The sequence below is a fragment of the Rattus norvegicus genome, chromosome 3 (assembly GCF_036323735.1).
Source record: "Rattus norvegicus strain BN/NHsdMcwi chromosome 3, GRCr8, whole genome shotgun sequence".
In the NCBI taxonomy this organism is placed as follows: Eukaryota; Metazoa; Chordata; class Mammalia; order Rodentia; family Muridae; genus Rattus; species Rattus norvegicus.
Genome location: NC_086021.1, coordinates 91905045 through 91922783, shown reverse-complemented (window position 1 = coordinate 91922783; position 17739 = coordinate 91905045).

Sequence of the window (17739 nt, the reverse complement as noted above, 5' to 3'; positions counted from 1 at the left end):
GAGACCACCAACACTGCCCACCCCTGCCCACATCCCTGGCCCAAGAGGAAACTGTATACAGGCGGCAGGACCCCTGCGCATGAGACACTGCTGGAACCTGAAGGGTCAGAGTGGATAAACAGTTCTCTGCACCCAAATCCCGTGGGAGGGAGAGATAAACCTACAGTGAGGCAGACACGCCTGGGAAACCAGAAGAGACTGCACTCTGCACGCATCTCTGAGGCCAGAGGAAAACATCAAACGCCATCTGGAACCCTTGTGCACTGAGGCTACCAGAAAGGGCGGTGCAGATCTTCCTGGTTGCTGCCACCGCGGAGAGCTCGTGGGCAGAACCCCACGAGCAAACTTGAGCCTCGGGATCACAGGTAAGACGAACTTTTCTGCTGCAAGTGACCTGCCTGGTGAACACCAGACACAGGCCCACAGGAACAGCTGAAGACCTGTAGATAGGAAAAACTACACGCCCGAAAGCAGAACACTCTGTAACCATAACTGGCTGAAAGAAAACAGGAAAACAGGTCTACAGCACTCCTGACACACAGGCTTATAGGACAGTCTAGCCACTGTCAGAAATAGCAGAACAAAATAACACTAGAGATAATCTGATGGCAAGAGGCAAGCGCAGGAACCCAAGCAACAGAAACCAAGACTACATGGCATCATTGGAGCCCAATTTTCCCACCAAAGCAAACACGGAATATCCAAACACAACAGGAAAGCAAGAGCTAGTTTCAAAATCATATTTGATCATGATACTGGAGGACTTCAAGAAAGACGTGAAGAACTCCCTTAGAGAACAAGTAGAAGCCTACAGAGAGGAATCACAAAATCCCTAAAAGAATTCCAGGAAATCATAAATAAACAAGTAGAAGCCCATAGAGAGGAGTCACAAAAATCCCTGAAAGAATTCCAGGAAAACACAATCAAACAGTTGAAGGAATTAAAAATGGAAATAGAAGCAATCAAGAAAGAACACATGGAAACAATCCAGGATATAGAAAACCAAAAGAAGAGACAAGGAGCTGTAGATACAAGCTTCACCAACAGAATACAAAAGATGGAAGAGAGAATCTCAGGAGCAGAAGATTCCATAGAAATCATTAACTCAACTGTCAAAGATAATGTAAAGTGGAAAAAACTACTGGTCCAAAACATACAGGAAATCCAGGACTCAATGAGAAGATCAAACCTAAGGATAATAGGTATAGAAGAGAGTGAATACTCCCAGCTCAAAGGACCAGTAAATATCTTCAACAAAATCATAGAAGAAAACTTACCTAACCTAAAAAAAGAGATACCCATAGGCATACAAGAAGCCTACAGAACTCCAGATAGATTGGACCAGAAAAGAAACACCTTCCGTCACATAATAGTAAAACACCAAATGCACAAAATGAAGAAAGAATATTAAAAGTAGTAAGGGAAAAAGGTCAAGTAACATATAAAGGCAGACCTATCAGAATTACACCAGGCTTTTCGCCAGAAACTATTAAAGCAAGAAGATCCTGGACAGATATCATACAGACCCTAAGAGAACACAAAAGTCAGCCCAGATTACTGTATCCTGCAAAACTCTCAATTAACATAAATGGAGAAAGCAATATATTCCATGACAAAACCAAATTTACACAATATCTTTCTACAAATCCAGCACTACAAAGGATAATAAATGGTAAAGCCCAACATAAGGAGGCTAGCTATACCCTAGAAGAAGCAAGAAACTAATCATCTTGGCAACAAAACAAAGAGGACAAAAGCACACAATCATAACCTCACATCCAAATATGAATATAACAGGAAGCAATAATCACTATTCCTTAATATCTCTCAACATCAATGGCCTCAACGCCCCAATAAAAAGAATTAGATTAACAAACTGGATACACAACGAGGACCCTGCATTCTGCTGCCTACAGGAAACACACCTCAGAGAAAAAGACAGACACTACCTCAGAGTGAAAGGCTGGAAAACAATTTTCCAAGCAAATGGTCAGAAGAAGCAAGGTGGAGTAGCCATTCAAATATCAAATAAAATCAATTTTCAACTAAAAGTCATCAAAAAAGATAAGGAAGGACACTTCATATTCATCAAAGGAAAAATCCACCAAGGTGAACTCTCAATCCTAAATATCTATGCCCCAAATACAAGGGCACCTACATACATAAGAGAAACCTTACTAAAGCTCAAAACACACATTGCACCTCACATAATAATAGTGGGAGATTTCAACACCCCACTCTCATCAATGGACAGATCATGGAAACAGAAATTAAACAGAGACGTAGACAGACTAAGAGAAGTCATGAGCCAAATGGACTTAACAGATATTTATAAAACATTCTATTCTAAAGCAAAAGGATATACCTGCTTCTGAACTCCTCATGGTACTTTCTCCACAATGACGATATAATTGATCAAAAAACAGGCCTCAACAGGTACAGAAAGATAAAAATAATCCCATGCATGATATCAGACCACTATGGCCTAAAACTGGTCTTCAATGACAATAAGGGAAGAATGCCCACATATACGTGGAAATTGAACAATGCTCTACTCAATGATAACCTGGTCAAGGAAGAAATAAAGAAAGAAATTAAAGACTTTTTAGAATTTAATGAAAATGAAGGTACAACATACCCAAACTTATGGGACACAATGAAAGCTGTGCTAAGAGGAAAACTCATAGCGCTGAGTGCCTGCAGAAAGAAACAGGAAAGAGCATATGTCAGCAGCTTGACAGCACACCTAAAAGCTCTAGAACAAAAAGAAGCAAATACACCCAGGAGGAGTAGAAGGCAGGAAATAATGAAACTCAGAGCTGAAATCAACCAAGTAGAAACTAAAAGGACCATAGAAAGAATCAACAGAACCAAAAGTTGGTTCTTTGAGAAAATCAACAAGATAGATAAACCCTTAGCCAGACTAACGAGAGGACACAGAGAGTGCGTCCAAATTAACAAAATCAGAAATGAAAAGGGAGACATAACTACAGATTCAGAGGAAATTCAAAAAATCATCAGATCTTACTATAAAAGCCTACATTCAACAAAACTTGAAAATCTACAGGAAATGGACAATTTCCTAGACAGATACCAGGTACCGAAGTTAAATCAGGAAAAGATAAACCAGTTAAACAACCCCATAACTCCTAGGGAAATAGAAGCAGTCATTAAAGGTCTCCCAACCAAAAAGAGCCCAGGTCCCGACGGGTTTAGTGCAGAATTCTATCAGACCTGCATAGAAGACCTCGTACCAATATTATCCAAACTATTCCACAAAATTGAAACAGATGGAGCACTACCGAATTCCTTCTATGAAGCCACAATTACTCTTATACCTAAACCACACAAAGACCCAAGAAAGAAAGAGAACTACAGACCAATTTCCCTTATGAATATCGACGCAAAAATACTCAATAAAATTCTGGCAAACCGAATCCAAGAGCACATCAAAACAATCATCCACCATGATCAAGTAGGCTTCATCCCAGGCATGCAGAGATGGTTTAATATACGGAAAACCATCAACGTGATCCATTATATAAACAAACTGAAAGAACAAAACCATATGATCATTTCATTAGATGCTGAGAAAGCATTTGACAAAATTCAACACGCCTTCATGACAAAAGTCCTGGAAAGAATAGGAATACAAGACCCATACCTAAACATAGTAAAAGCCATATATAGCAAACCAGTTGCTAACATTAAACTAAATGGAGAGAAACTTGAAGCAATCCCACTAAAATCAGTGACTAGACAAGGCTGCTCACTCTCTCCCTACTTATTCAATATAGTTCTTGAAGTTCTAGCCAGAGCAATCAGACAACAAAAGGAGGTCAAGGGGATACAGATCGGAAAAGAAGAAGTCAAAATATCACTATTTGCAGATGATATGATAGTATATTTAAGTGATACCAAAAGTTCCACCAGAGAACTACTAAAGCTGATAAACAACTTCAGCAAAGTGGCTGGGTATAAAATTAACTCAAATAAATCATTAGCCTTCCTCTACACAAAAGAGAAACAAGCCGAGAAAGAAATTAGGGAAATGACACCCTTCAAAATAGACCCAAATAATATAAAGTACCTCGGTGTGACTTTAACCAAGCAAGTAAAAGATCTGTACAATAAGAACTTCAAGACTCTGAAGAAAGAAATTGAAGAAGTCCTCAGAAGATGGAAAGATCTCCCATGCTCATGGATTGGCAGGATTAATATAGTAAAAATGGCCATTTTACCAAAAGCGATCTACAGATTCAATGCAATCCCCATCAAAATACCAATCCATTTCTTCAAAGTGTTAGACAGAACAATTTGTAAATTCATCTGGAATAACAAAAAACCCAGGATAGCTAAAACTCTCCTCAACAATAAAAGGACGTCAGGGGGAATCACTATCCCTGAACTCAAGCAGTATTACAGAGCAATAGTGATAAAAACTGCATGGTATTGGTACAGAGACAGACAGATAGACCAATGGAACAGAATCGAAGACCCAGAAATCAACCCACACACCTATGGTCACTTGATTTTTGACAAAGGAGCCAAAACCATCAAATGGAAAAAAGATAGCATTTTTAGCAAATGGTGCTGGTTCAACTGGAGGTCAACATGTAGAAGAATGCAGATCGATCCATGTTTATCACCCTGTACAAAGCTTAAGTCCAAGTGGATCAAGGACCTCCACATCAAACCAGATACACTCAAACTAATAGAAGAAAAACTAGGGAAGCATCTGGAACACATGGGCACTGGAAAAAATTTCCTGAACAAAACACCAATGGCTTATGCTCTGAGATCAAGAATCGACAAATGGGATTTTATAAAACTGCAAAGCTTCTGTAAGGCAAAAGACACTGTGGTTAGGAAAAATCGGCAACCAACAGATTGGGAAAAGATCTTTACCAATCCTACAACAGATAGAGGCCTTATATCCAAAATATACAAAGAACTCAAGAAGTTAGACCGCAGGGAGACAAATAACCTTATTAAAAAATGGGGTTCAGAGCTAAACAAAGAATTCACAGGTGAAGAATGCCGAATGGCTGAGAAACACCGAAAGAAATGTTCAACATCTTTAGTCATAAGGGAAATGCAAATAAAACAACCCTGAGATTTCACCTCACACCAGTGAGAATTGCTAAGATCAAAAACTCAGGTGACAGCAGATGCTGGCGAGGATGCGGAGAAAGAAGAACACTTCTCCATTGTTGGTGGGATTGCAGACTGGTACAGCCATTCTGGAAATCAGTCTGGAGGTTCCTCAGAAAATTGGACATTGAACTGCCTGACGATCCAGCTATACCTCTCTTGGGCATATACCCAAAAGATGCCTCAACATATAAAAGAGACACGTGCTCCACTATGTTCATCGCAGCCTTATTTATAATAGCCAGAAGCTGGAAAGAACCCAGATGCTCATCAACAGAGGAATGGATACAGAAAATGTGGTACATCTACACAATGGAATATTACTCAGCTATCAAAAACAATGACTTTATGAAATTCGTAGGCAAATGGTCAGAACTGGAAAATATTATCCTGAGTGAGGTAACCCAGTCACAGAAAAACACACATGGTATGCACTCATTGATAAGTGGCTATTAGCCCAAATGCTTCAATTACCCTAGATGCCTAGAACAAATGAAACTTAAGACGGATGATCAAAATGTGAATGCTTCACTCTTTCTTTAAAAGGGGAACAAGAATACCCTTGGCAGGAAATAGAGAGGCGAAGATTAAAACAGACACAGAAGGAACACCCATTCAGACCCTGCCCCTCATGTGGCCCATGCATATACAGCCATCCAATTAGACAAGATGGATGAAGCAAAGAAATGTAGGCCGACAGGAGCCGGATGTAGATCTCTCCTGAGAGACACAGCCAGAATACAACAAACACAGAGGCGTATGCCAGCAGCAAACCACTGAGTTGAGAATAAGACCCCTGTTGAAGGAATCAGAGAAAGAACAGGAAGAGCTTGAATGGGCTCGAGACCCCATATGTACAACAATGCAAGCAACCAGAGCTTCCAGGGACTAAGCCACTACCTAAAGACTATATACATGGACTGACCCTGGACTCTGACCTCATAGGTAGCAATGAATATCCTAGTAAGAGCACCAATGGAAGGGGAAGCCCTGGGTCCTGCTAAGACTGAACCCCCAGTGAACTAGATTGTTGGGGGGAGGTCGGCAAGGGGGGAGGATGGGGAGGGGAACACCCATAAAGAAGGGGAGGGGGAAGGGGGATGTTTGCCCGGAAACCGTGAAAGGAAATAACACTCGAAATGTATATAAGAAATACTCAAGTTAATAAAAAAAATAGGGCAAACTATATTTAGCTTCAACTTTGAAAAAAAAAGACATTCTATTGCTTTCCTGCAGGAAATGATGGCATCTCAGAGGCTCTCTGACAACATGATTGGAATGTTTTTGAACTTAGTCTAGTCTACTCTAATACAGATATGCACAGCTGCTATGAGTTACTGAGTTCAATATTTATGTCATAGCCAGATGACATAATTTTACTTTATATCTTAGTTACCTTAGACCTTAAATTCTTTCTGCCCACCCTTCTCTGACATCCCCTAAGCTGCACAGATAGATCACAGATTTTCATTAATCAAGCATTCTACCAATACTTATTCTCATGTCTTTGCCTACCATTGTTTTTCTGCACCAAGTGTATCCAACTACAGTAAAAATTATATTGATAAAGGAATAATGTTTATGATGACACTTGTAGTTTTTCAACTAACACATCATCACTTGGTATTCTAAGGCTGAATTAAATTATAAAAAGGACTGAAGGACAAAACTGACCAGCATTTCATACCTGAATATTTACTTTAAGTGTCTGAAATATTCAGTTTTTCATTAGCATATCATTTCATACCTCTTTTAAGTTGCATCTGTTGTAAAATTAATTTCAATATTATTTAATTACTTAAAAGAAGAAACAAACAAATTAGTTTCATCTGACTGTTTCTTAATACAGTCTAAGGTTTAAGGTTGCACCACCCTAGGTATTGTCTTGCAATTGTCATTTCCATCAAAGATAAGAAATGTGGGCTAAAGTCATTGCCTTGGGATCCTGTGAGTCTCTCTCTTCCTTGGAATCTGGGACTTTCTACCACCAGTTCCCCATTCTACACTCCTACTTGTTTCTTTTTTTTTTTTTTTTTTTTTTTTCTGTGAACTGTTTTGGTCTGTCCCTGTTTTTTTTTTTTTTGTTTGTTTGTTTTTGTTTTTTTTTTTATTATTATTAACTTGAGCTCCTACTTGTTTCTATTCAATTTCCTGACCCTCTGGACTTCTCTCCTGTTCCTTCCAATACACAATTCTGCCCCACATTTTACCATTCCCCTCCTCTCTCCCTCCAAGGTCACTTCCTCCTTCTACCTCGTGTAATTATTTTTCCCCTCCCCTCCTCTCTCCCTCCAAGGTCACTTCCTCCTTCTACCTCGTGTAATTATTTTTTTCCCTTCCTATGTTGGATTGAAGCATCGACACTTAGGTCTTTCTTCTTCCTAAGCTCCATATGGTTTGTGGGTTGTAACATGTGTATTCTTAACTTTTGGGCTAATATCCACTCATCAGTGAGTGCATACCCTGTGTGTTCATTTGTGTCTGGGTTACCTCACTCAGGATGATATTTTGTAGTTCCATCCATTTGCCTGAGAATTTTATGAAGTCATTGTATTTAATAGCTGAGTAGTTCTTCATTGTGTAAATGTACTACATTTTCTGTATCCATTCTTCTGTTGAGGAACATCGGGGTTGTTTCTAGCTTCTGGCTGTTATTAATAAGACTTATTTAAACATTGTGGAGCATGTGTCCTTGTTATATGTTGGAGCATATTTTGGTAATATGCCAAGTAGTAGTACAGCTACGTCTTCATGCAGAACTATTTCCAATATTCTAATGAACCACAGGATTGATTTCCAAAGAGGTTTTAGCCAAAATGCCCAACAAAAGGGAAAGAGAATCTATAGAGACCACCTCTAGTATATAGGCTCAGCCCTAGTTGAGGGATGAGGCCATCCACCCATCTAAAAATTTTAGACCTAGTAATAGTCCTGTCCAAAGGAAAGACAGGGACAAAAAAATGGAACAAAAATAGAAGCAAAGGCCATCCAGACGCTGCTTCAAGCAGGGATCCATTCCATCTGCAGACATCAAAGCCTTATACTTTTGCTGATGCCAAGAAGTCCTTGCTGACAGAAGGCTTGTATGGCTGCTCCCTGAGAGGTTCTACCAGCACCTAACCAATACACACACATACACACACACACACACACACATATTCATTCCCAGGCAACCATCGGACTGAGACAGGGGACCTCAATGGAAGACCTATGGTAAGGACTGAAGTAGCTGTAGAGAATTGCAATCCCATAGTAAAAACAGTATATACTGACTGGACCACTCATAGCCTGGAGGACTAAACAACTAACAAAAGAGAATGGGGTTGTGGGTTGGAGGAGGTATGGCATGTTGAACAGCTAGGGGGTGAACCTGGAGGGGAATTAAATCTGGAATGTAAAAAAAAATTCATAAATAAATAATTTTTAAATAAGACAAAGGAAAGAGAAAGCTCTTTCCTCTTTTGGTATTTAAAGGCAAGACAACACAACTATTTTTTATTTTTAGTTTTATTTATTTGTACACTACCGATCTTACTCCTCTCCCGGTCCAAACCGCTACTGTTTCATATCCCATACCATCCCCTGCCCTGTCCCTGGCTCCATAGGTATGTTCCCATCCCTAAACTTCCTGGGGCCTCCTGTTTCTTAAGAGTTAGGTGCATCTTCTCTGACTGAACTCAGACCAGGGAGTCCTCGACTGTATATGTGTTGGAAGCCTCATCTCAGCTAATGTATGCTGCCTGGTTGGTGATTCAGTGTCTGAAAAATCTCGGGGGTCATGGTTAATTGAGACTGCTAGTCCTCCTACAGGTTTGTCCTCCTTCTCAGCTTCCTCCATCTTTTCCCCAATTTAACCAGGGGATCAGCAGCTTCTCTTCATTGTTTGAGTGCACATATCTGCATCTGGCTCTGTCAACTGATTTTTGGGTCTTTTGGAGGGCAGTCATGATAGGTCACTTTCTGTGAATGCTCCATAGCCTCAGTATTGGTGTCAGGTCTTGGAGCCTCTCCTTGTGCCGGATCCCACTTTGGACCTGTTGCTGGACCTTCTTTTCTTCAGGCTCTTCTCCATAACCATCCCTGAATTTCTTTCAGACAGGAAGAATTTTGGTCAGAGCTTTGACTGTGGGATAGCAACCCCATCCCTCACTAAAAATAACTATCCTTTTAAGAGATATTTTCTTAAGGGGTCACAAGCCCCTTCAGCTCTTTCAGTCCTTTCTCTAATACCTCCAATGGGGATCGCATTGTCAGTTCAGTGGTTTGCTGCTGGCATTCTCAGTTCAGTGGTTTGCTGCTGTCCATCAGTCCTCTAACCCTTTCTCCTCCCCTTCTATATGGGTGTCTTCCTCCACTTCCAACCCCCATTACTGCCCTCCCCAACAATCCCCTACACTGGGGTTCAACCTTGGCAAGACCAAGTCTTCCCTTTCACTGGTACCCCATTAAGGCTATTCACTTCTACTTATTTAGTTGGGGCCCAGGGTCAGTACAGGTATAGTCTTTGGGTAGTGGTTTAGTCCCTGGAATCTCTGGTTGGTTGGCATTAATAAAAGTGGAAGAAAAATAAAGATATGAAGATAAAAGAGTTATTTTCTTCTATTGACTATGTCCTCTGCCTTATGGAAGCTTTTCAGTTTCATGAGGTACCATTTATCAATTCTTGATCTTAGACCCTGAGCCTTTAGAGTTCTATTTAAGAAATTTCACTCATGCCAATGAGTTTGAGGCTCATTCCTACTATCTATTAGATTCTGTTTATCTACTTTTATGTTGATGAACTTTATCCACTTTGACTTGAGCTTGGTGACCAATACAGACCTATTTTCATTTTTTCTATATACTGACTACCAATTAGACCAGCACCATTTATTGAAGATGCTTTTTGCCCCAGTGTATATTTTCTGCTTCTTTGTCAAAAATCAAGTGTCCATAAGTGCACGGTTTTATTTCTTTGTCTTCAATTCTATTCCATTGATCAACCTGGCTGCCTTTACACCATTTCCATGCAATTTTTATCACTGATGCTCTGTAGTATAGCTTGAGGTCAGGGATGGTGATTCACATAAAAATTCTTTTATTGTTAAGAATTATTTTTGCTGTCCTGGGTTTTTGGTTTTTCCATGTAAAATTGAGAATTGTTCTTTGAGTACTTAGAATTGTGTTGGAATTTTAAAGGAGATTGCATTGAATCTGTAGATTGCTTTTGGAAGGATGGTCATTTTTAATGTTAATCCTACCAATATATGAACATAGGAGAGCTCTCGATTTCCTGAGGTCTTCTTCAATTTCTTACTTGAGAGACTTGAAATTCTTGTCATACAGAACTTACATTTGTTTAGTTAGAGTTATAGTCAATAGAAAAAATTAGCAGCCTACAGATTGAAAACACAATCTTCATTAACCCCATACCTGATAAAGGGTTAATATATAAAATATATAAAGAACTCAAGAAGCTAAATACCAAAAACCAAACAACCCAATCAAACAATGTGGTATAGTTTTAAACAGAGAATTCTCAACAAAAGAATCTCAAATGGCTGAAAGCACTTAAAGAAATGTTCAAAGACCTTACCAATCTTGGAAACCAAAGTCAAATCGACCCTGAGATTCCACCTTACACCAGTCAGAATGGTTAACATCAAAATTGCAGGTGATATGTTGGCAAGTATTTGGAGAAAGAGGAACACTCCTACATTGCTGGTGGAATTGCAAACTTGTACAAGCAATCTGGCAATTTATCTGGGGGTTCCTGAGAAAATTGGACATCGATCTATCTGAAGACCTAGCTATACCACTCTTGGACATATACTCAATATTTGCCCAAACATGCCACAGAAGCACATGCTCTGTTTTGTTCATAGTGGGCTTATTAGTGATAGCCAGAGGCTAGAAACAACCCAGATGCCCCACAATGGAAGCATGGATGCAGAGTATGTGGTGCATTTACACAATGGAACATTATTCCGCTATTAAGAATGATGATATCATGAATTTTTCAGGCAAATAGAAAATATCATCCTGAGTGAGGTTACACAGACCCAAAAGGACATGCATGTGATGTACTCACTAATAAGTGGACATTAGCCAACAAAGCACAGAATATCCAGGATATAATCCACAGAACTCAAGAAGGTTAATAAGCTGAAGAGCCCAAGTGAGGATTCTTCAATCCCACTTTGGAGAGAGAAGAAAAAAAATCATGGGGGCAGACAAAGGGAGGGATTTGTGTGGGAGAGAGATGTGATAGGAGATAGGGGAAATGTGATCATGGATTGGGGGAGGGAAAGGAGAAAAACCCCAAGGGCCAGTAGAATAGAATGGAAATGTGCAACCTTGGAGACATTAAGATGGGGGAACCCTCTTGGATGTACCAGAGACCTGGGAGGTGAAAGACTCTCAGGAGTCAAAGCGAGGGACTTAGAGAAAATGTCCAACAGTGGGCAAAGGGAACTTGTAGAATCCACCTCCAGTAGAAATATAGGGCATCAAGTAGAAAGATGGGGTTGTCATCCCACAGTCAAGAACTCTGACCCAGAACTGTTGGTGTATAAAAGAACTGCAGGGACAAAAATGGAGAGGAGTTTGAGGGAAAGGTGTTCCAGTGGTATGCCCAACTTGGGATTCATCTCAAGGGGAGGTTCCAAGACCTGACACTTTTACTGATGCTCTCTTCACGATATTTAGGTTATAAAAGCAACTTAAATTTCCATAAAATGATGTATGAGTAGTGATATGTGTCATGTATATATATTATATATATATAATTCAATACTATTTGTTTGTAAAAGGTTAAGAAATTGTGAATATTGTTGGTTAATGGATTGACTGGGATTTGAGACTAGAGCAGATCATATCCACATCCAAATAGAAAAATATCGTTCATGTATTTTCTGTCACTGATGACACCTAGCTCTAGAAAATTGTATTTTCTGTGGATATGCTGAATAATGGTTTGGGAGAGAAATACAGAGTGGAATGGCAGTGTCCAGGTTGAAAGCTGAGTTGAAATTGACTTTAATGGCCATCTCTGAGTACTGTTTCATGTTACTAGAATATGACATGCAAGCTTCCAAGCAAACCATGCAAACAAGCCCCTACTTTCTGTGATATATACATGAACCATATCAACAACCAAAACACCGTAATAACCCTATTTGTGAAGTAGTTCCATAGATTGCTTAACTATTTTAAATCAGTTACTATGGCTATGTTGAAACACTGTGATCAACTAATAGCTCTCTAAATGCACTCAAGATGTTTATAAAGAAGAAAACTATGCCTGATATGGGAAATCTAGTGAAAAATTGCATGCTACTCATGTCATGGATATTGGATGAGAACTTACAACTACTATATTTCTAAATCAATAACCATATCAGTATTCTATATATTTTCCTTATAACCTCTGTTATGTTTAGTCTTCACCCCCTCACCAAGGAAATTTATCTTTACTACAGATGTAGACTGTTAGAAAAAAACACACTAATCAAAACACTAATTTGTGGATCCCATGTTTAATGGTACATCTTCATCATAACATTCCTGTATCCATGGTTAGCACAATACTACCCAAGAGTGACTGGAACAATTGTAAGAGCCAGAGGACTAGGGGATTACTCTGTCACTTGTCTCTTGTCTCCTACTAATATCAAAAGCTAAATCAATAAAGACTCAATAACATTGCTACCCAAACATAAGCCCTGTATAATTAACTTTAATTCACTGAATGTAATTATCTTCTTGCAGGCTTATGTCTGAATAAGTTCACTCTTCATAGTTATTTCAGAACCCTGGCTAGATCATTCACCTATTTATTTTTGGCCTAAACTCCTCTCCAAGTAAACTCCTTCAAACTGGCTTCTCTGAGCTTCACACTAATTTGCTCTGCTTGGCCTCAAACTAACTCTGGCAATTTCTTCTAATATTCTAGCTCCATTCTTCAACTCTAAAGCTGTCTGGATAAAACTGGTTTTCTCCCCATCTCTGCACTAGTCTCTTAAGTTGCTTTTTTTTTACTGTGTGTTCTAATGAGAATTGGGCATATTCTATCTCTAACTCATTTGGTCAAATTATTTTCTGATCGATCACTTCGTCACCCCACAATTAGACTTACTTTCAAACAAGACTGCTTCCATCTACAAACTAACTTTACCTTCATTATTTGCAATCAAAGATGTTTATGAAGGGAATGTCTGTATTCCAGCCAGAAGTATTAAAGGTGTATCATTTCAACCTGTTCACACAGACCTAGAAGGTCTCTATATGTAATCCCTTGCTAGAGCAGCCCTCATGCCAGATTAAAATTGTTCTACAGAAGAACTTCATAAGGAGAAAACCAAGGCAGAATAAATATATACAGGAAAATCCAGGAGACCATAACCGCATACAAAAAAACCTTCAGAAAACTAAGGAAAGCAATATTAGGAGGAATCACCTTCCTCATTCAAGAGCACATAAACTGCTTATCTAATGCACGTATGGTCACATGCTCCATATGTTCATAGCTACTATTAATGAAAAGGAGACTATGAATTTGAAAGAAAACACATAGGATTCTAAGGGTGTATTTAAAGTGATGAAATGGAATTAAAAATGTAACTATATTATGACCATTAAAACTCAAAGAAAATGGAGGAAAGAGAATATTAAATCATTTAGTCGTTTTCTGGCACATTCATGTCAAAAATTTCTATAAAAAGATTTGGCATATATTTAACATTTAACTTCTTTAAGTAATCATATTCTAAAATTTAACACAAAGAAAAATTAAATGAGGTACTACTGGTGATTCAAGTATTAGAAAGCACAAAAACAGAATCAGCAATACAAGATGCAAATATCAGAGCAAATTTTGTCCCTCTCTGAATATATTGGTGGTATAGACATCTATTTATCTCATACCTTCTCTTTCTGATATATCTGAAACAATTTTCTTGTTTTCCTACTTGGATTCTTAAAATAGGGTGGATAGAACAAACTGTTCACTTTTGTGAGACTATAGACACCTTCCCTGATTATTATACCTATATTATTTTAGAGTCCATGAGATGCCTGGAGTTTGTGAACAAATGTCAGATATTCTACTATGACTGTCTATCTGTGTATCCATCTTTCATCTATCATCTATCTATCCACCTAGTTATCTAATTTACAATCCAATAATCACATTTATATGCATCTTTCTATAAATATTGATAGTAGGATACTAATAATATGTTAATACTCTCATATTCACTTCTGCATGTATTATAGTAAAGGTTTTAAAATCTACTTAGATATTATTGAAGTGTAAATATCACTTTTATTTCCTCAAATGAAAGGATGATAGACATATTCAAATTGTGTAAATTCATGCTTTGGGCTAAGACCAGAGAATTTCTTCCTCTGTTTTAATTATCCCTATGCCTAGGCCAGTAAACTTCTAGTCTCTCTAAAATATAATCTTCCAAGCTGACTGATTTAATTCAGCTTGGCTACTGACCGAGTTTCTCTGCTTAGCCTCACACTAACTTTGGCAATATATTCTAACCTTTAGTCTCATCCTTATTCTCTAACCTGTTCTTTCTTGACCTGTGTTTAAACTGTCCCAGTAAAACTGCCATTCACACACTTCTCTCTCTTCTCTTCAGTGGCCTCTCTTTCCTGAACTGTTCCTGTTGGAGTTGTGTATATCCTAGTTTTGATTTGTTCTTCAAATCTTTCTCCAATATTACTTTGTCTACTCCTCAATTAGTTGTTACTTCCAAATATAGCTGCTTTCTTCCCCAACCTAACCTTACCTTCATTGTTTGGTTTAATGTAAACACTAAGTGTTTATGCCTGTATTATTACAGTTAGATCATACTATAGTCCAGGTTGTGTCTGCATTCTGACAGGATTATATAAGACTAGAAGGTCTTTGGATGTGATCTCTTACTGATTCACCCTTTCTTTACACCAAGGATTAATAATAGACTATGACTGCATATTACAAAGAGCATAATAAACATTGTGTTGATTAAATTGAAATTCAATCTAAAACTGTGTTATAGGAATCCCTACAGGGATGCTCTCTTCTCTGATGTTGACTAGCATTTTATAAATATTTGGATAATTAGAATATAGTAATCACATACAATGAAAAAATAACATTTTCATACAGGTGCATGATATACTTTTACAGTCACACTATTATTCCCTCCTCTTCTCCTCCTTACCCTGTGATACTCTTCTTCCCAGATATAACCCTCCATACTTTGATTTGTCTTATGTGCATTTATCTATTTAGCTTTATTTATGTAGGTCATTATTAGCTTACTTGCTGCTGCTTAAAAGGAAATGGTAAAAAATGTATTCAAATGCATGAACATGAGCACCTTGCCAATGGCTGTGCCACTGAGGAAAACATCTTTCACTTCCCCAGCAACCATTAATTATTTAATGATCATGAAGGAAGGTTAAGGTTTCTTGATCACTCCCCATTTCATTGCAGGGTATTTAGGTTCCCAGGCTTATACTTATCTTATGTAGGTCATCTAACCTGTGGATTCATTAGATTTAAAAAAAATTATTCCTGATCATTGTACAAGGCTCTTACAGATACCAACTCAAATCTGTGTTTTCATTTTTTAATGGAATACAAATGTTCATTTTCAATATATTTATGACAGAAAAATTTCTAACATACCCCACATTCATTACACTGCCCAAGCTCCTTCAAGTCAAAATAAAATTAGTTTGTTCTTCATGATATTTCTGGTTTTCAAATATTAATAATTTCATTTCATCCCTCAATGGTTCTCTTAAATATATATTGCCATAGGAAAGATTCTCAGTGAGGAAACTAAAAGCTGAGTGTACATTTCTAAAACACCACTATTTTAAGCAACTCCCTAAAAATCCAAATATTGGATCTCATATTAGAGTACACCAAAGTCTTAAACTTGCTTTGAAACCACCCCTCTGATATGACCTGATTGCTTGCTTTGATTACACAGCCATAGTCAGCCTAATTTTATCTGTGGATATAAAAATGCAACAGTTACAACACCCTTTATTATGTTTGCGAATACATATGGGATTATGGGTGCCTTTAACATTTAAGTTTTAAACATGACTCAAGACAGCTGTGAATAATTAACTTTAACCTCACAGTACTATGAAGTTTTTTCTGTGGAAATGATATAGTAGACATTTATGGTAAAAGATAAAAGCCACAGATAGAGAAAGAATGTATTTCTGCTCCATAACTGTCCCAAATTGAGACCTGTCCCATAGGCAAGAACCGATCCCTGACACTATTAACTCTACTCTGTTATGCTTTCAGACAGGGTCCTGGTATAACTGTCCTCTGAGAGGCTCCACCAGTGAACAATGGAAACATGCAGAGATCGAGATCGACAGCCAAACATTAGGATGGGGTTTAGGCAGTCTTGTGGAACAGTTGAGGAAATGATTGAGGGAACCAAAGAGGAATTCCACAGGAAGACCGACAGAGTCAAATAATCTGGACTCTTGGGAACTCCCAGGGAATAACCAGCAAACAAAGAACTTGGATGGACTGGACGAACCCTACTCCCACACATGTGTAGCAGATCTGAAGTTTGGTCTTCGTAAGGGTTTTACATCAACTGGGCTGTCACTAAATTTGTTTACTGTCTGTGGATCCTGTTGCTCGTACTAGGCTCCCTTGCCTCAGTGGAAGAAGATGAACCTAGTATTGCAGAGACCTGATGTTTCAGAATAGGGGGATAACCAAGGGAGCTCTCCCTTCTCAGAGAGGAAATGGAGAATGTAATGGGGAAGAAACTGTTTGAGGGGGAAAGAGAAGACAGCTGGATAGTGCGGTGTTAAGTAAATAAATGAAAATATTAATGAAAAAGGATAGAACAACTGGGAGTGGTGGCACATGCATTTAATCACAATAGTCAGGAAATATACATATAAACAAATGATTTTTAAAATTAAAACTATATCTTAGTTGTTGCTAATGTTGTTAGCATGCACGCAATGCACACACACACATATGCACACACATTAATACAAATTTAAAAAGAGTTAATAAAAATGACAATATTATTATTCACTCATAAAAGTGATATAAGTGCAGAACTTGGTAATTTCTGCATGAATCCACAAAAGTATGATTCACCAATGAAAATTTTATTGGAAAAACAAAAGAAAACATGTATTTACCTCTGGTGTTGTTTAACACTGGCAATGCTCAAGGTGATCCCTTGGTGGTGTTAATTACCTGTTAGGGGCGGGGAAAGTGGCAGGTTTTTAGCTCATCCAAGCCTGATGTCTGCCTTAATAATCATGCCCAGGGCACATAAGAATAAATAGAATAAAATAAAATAATTGGAGTAGTAGTTTGGGAGCATAACTTGTAAATACCTAATAAGTTAATATTTGGAAAAAATCAGGGAGTGATGACTAGACAAATGTACAAAGACTGAACAATACATCCACTATGCAAAAGCATTGATTTTTCAGAAAGATATCTCTACTACCATGTAGTATGGCTTTCTTTAAAAACATTTAGTCACTGATAGAATAGCTTCCAAGAAAATACATAAACTATGATTCACTAAAAAAATAATA